Here is a 2,831-nt window from a genome sequence, read left to right on the forward strand (position 1 = left end):
GTTGTTTGTGAAAGCGCTTTCCCGACATGTCTGGTATTTTCTAGCGGCACTGCTTCCTCTATCCTTTGGCAGCAAAGAAACTTCTTAAAAATTTGTAAGGATACTTTATTTGATTTGCTTCTTTCAACCTTTCTCTCATTATAGCACTAGACAGTAGTTGACATTGTTTGTCGACGATAATTCTTTCAATCTTGTTATTAAAGCTTGGTTGTTGTTGTGTGATTGAAATATGAAATTACTTAATAGAAGATAAGGAGAGAAATAATTCACAATTGAAGTGGAGGCTATAGGTCATGTTAGACATAAACATATTGTGCGTATTGCATAGAGGGGGTTAACAGGTACTTCTTTTTAGCAAAGCAATAAATTATTTTAAGTTATTATATGTGCTCTCACAACTCCTAAATACATAGTATCTCTTTCTTTGTATTATCAATAGCATTTTTGTTTTAGTGTTTGTTTCAATATTCAGGCTGCTAGTGGATGAATATGTGAATAATGGTAATTTAGAGTAATGCATGCATGTTGCCATGGAACAAGGACACTTACCTAGGAGATCCGCATGAAAGTTGTACTCGACAGTTATCTAGTAAGTTCAGCTTTTTACTTTAAAACATTGGTCTTGGTAATTGCCAACACATTTCTATTTTTATCTTTAAGTTCTTTGCCTCTGAATGGATTTGATTGTAATCTGATATGTTATCCTATATCACTAATAATATTCTTTTTTCTTTGTTAAATAATACTATGGTTAAGTTTTAATATGAGAAAATATCACTAATATCACTCTCTATTTTACCTTCATTCTTAGCAAGCTTGTTTACTTACATGAAGTAATTGAATCGAAAGTTGTTCACCAGATATAAAGTCTAGCAATATATATTGATTGATGACGAGTTCAATAAAATGTTTTATGTTGTGAAAATGAAAATTCATTGGGTATGCATTCCTATCTCTTTTAACTACATTAAACTATTATTTTTAAATAATAACCTGGTCATTGTTTTTCCATGACTTAAGAGATAACATAACCTTATTTGAATGTTATTGCAGGTACTCCTGTGAAAATGTTAGAGAGCTAATAATGATGTATTTTGATACTTGATTTTGTAATAGTTTAAATTCCTTTAATTCAGGATATTTGCTTTTCAACACTATTACTTAAATTTCATATTTTTATTATTAAAAATATTACTTATATGGATGATAATCATCTCTTTAATTTTGTATGATATAATTTTGTGCTAAGTAACATTTTATTATATTTTATTTTTTAAATTTATCTTTCATGATTAGCCACGAAATATAACATAGTTAAATAACCCACCAACATTAACCATAGAAAAAATGTGACGAAAAACCTAGCCTACCAATATTAGTCACGGATAAAGTATGGTCGAATTATATTTTTAATTTATTTTTATTTATTTTTATTTTTATTTTTTTAATCAAAATTATGCAATTTTATTACCGAAAATTGGTCCAATTTGAACTACAGGCAGAATTGTAATAAAGAGAATAGGAAGTTCCAACTTTAATAAAATAACTTAACCATAAGAAAACTTAAAGAGGTAAAGTAAAAACTTAAGGGTCTCATCTTCTCTCACGCTTTTTCTGCCCATCTCCACCATAGTTTTTGAAGGGGTGATTTTACCTTTAAATATCCTGCGTTTCTTGCTAACCAGATTTGCCATAAGAGGTTTGCTGCTACTGCTCTTTTTTCATTAGATTTTCCTCCATTCTCAGTTCTTCTTACAGCTGAATCCACTACTTCCATGGTTCTTAAGGTTGAATCTGCCATGACAGATTTGAACATTTCCAAACTTCAGTCACATCTGGGCACTCCCAGAAATAATGAAAAATGTTTTCTTGTGACCGATTGCATTTTGGACACCAGGGTTCAATGGATTGTATTCGGGCGTTCAACCTTTTTTGTGTATCAATTTCCATAGCAAATTTTTTATTTTCGGTTGACAATTAATTTTCCATATGTTCCTCCATAAATCTTTTCTTTCGCATTGTTCTAGCATGTATTCAATTGGTGGGTGGTAGAAGTTAAAGGCTATTTTGTATCCTGAAGTAACAGTGAATCTGTCCCCTTTCTCCAGTATCTAGATAACTATATTCGTGGCTAATAGGCCAAAAACCATAGTTTAGTCCAAATATATATTTTTTTAAATTACATAACAAATTTATGATTCTAAAATTAAAAAAAAAAAGAAAGTAGTATTATTCCGAGTACTTGAAAATATTCTAGAGTACATGAAAATAAAAGAAGTACTCTCTTTGTTAACCATCTACACATATACTTTACCCATTTATCTCTTAAATATTGAAATGTTGAGCACATTTGGAAAATTCCAAATTTTAGGAGAAGTAATTAAGAAGGCTGATTTAGGTATAAGACATTAAAATATAATTGATTAAATATTTTAAAAATATTTTTAACAAAAATATTTAAAGAAGTGAACAACACTTATACTACGCTCACACAAACGGCACCGTTAATAGCAGCACACATAGCGAAAAATCGAGCAGGGGGAGACAGATGATTGGATGAAGAATGTGGGCGCAATCGATGAGTGAAAAGAAGAAACTAAAGCGTAATTGACGTTATTAATGGCTTGTGTTATTACTTATTACACCAATCTTAATTTTGCAAAACCAGCCATTAATGTGAATTATTCAAATTATAATTTAATAAAATAAATTAAAATAATTATAATTAATTAAGTTGTTCAATTTTTTTTGCTGGTTTAGACACTTGGTTTTTTGTATTTTTTCAAATATTTTTTTTGTCCTCTTCTAAACTCCTACTCTTTTATATATAT

General features: G+C 29.4%; 1 protein-coding gene and 1 long non-coding RNA gene across 2 annotated transcripts in view; one reads left to right on the forward strand and one right to left on the reverse strand.

Annotated features, from left to right (window-relative positions):
- LOC107642962 overlaps window positions 1-1,207 on the forward strand; it is a 1,922-nt gene extending 715 nt beyond the window's left edge. Inside the window, exons 2-3 of the long non-coding RNA XR_001620722.2 lie at window positions 15-589; window positions 1,054-1,207. This is a non-coding gene — a long non-coding RNA (uncharacterized LOC107642962). The remainder of the gene's footprint in view (window positions 1-14; window positions 590-1,053) is intronic.
- Window positions 1-2,831, reverse strand: part of LOC107642961 (cytochrome P450 87A3-like) — a 19,001-nt gene that overhangs the window by 7,853 nt on the left and 8,317 nt on the right. The window lies entirely within an intron of this gene.

This window comes from Arachis ipaensis, chromosome B05 (assembly GCF_000816755.2).
Source record: "Arachis ipaensis cultivar K30076 chromosome B05, Araip1.1, whole genome shotgun sequence".
Taxonomy (NCBI): domain Eukaryota; kingdom Viridiplantae; phylum Streptophyta; class Magnoliopsida; order Fabales; family Fabaceae; genus Arachis; species Arachis ipaensis.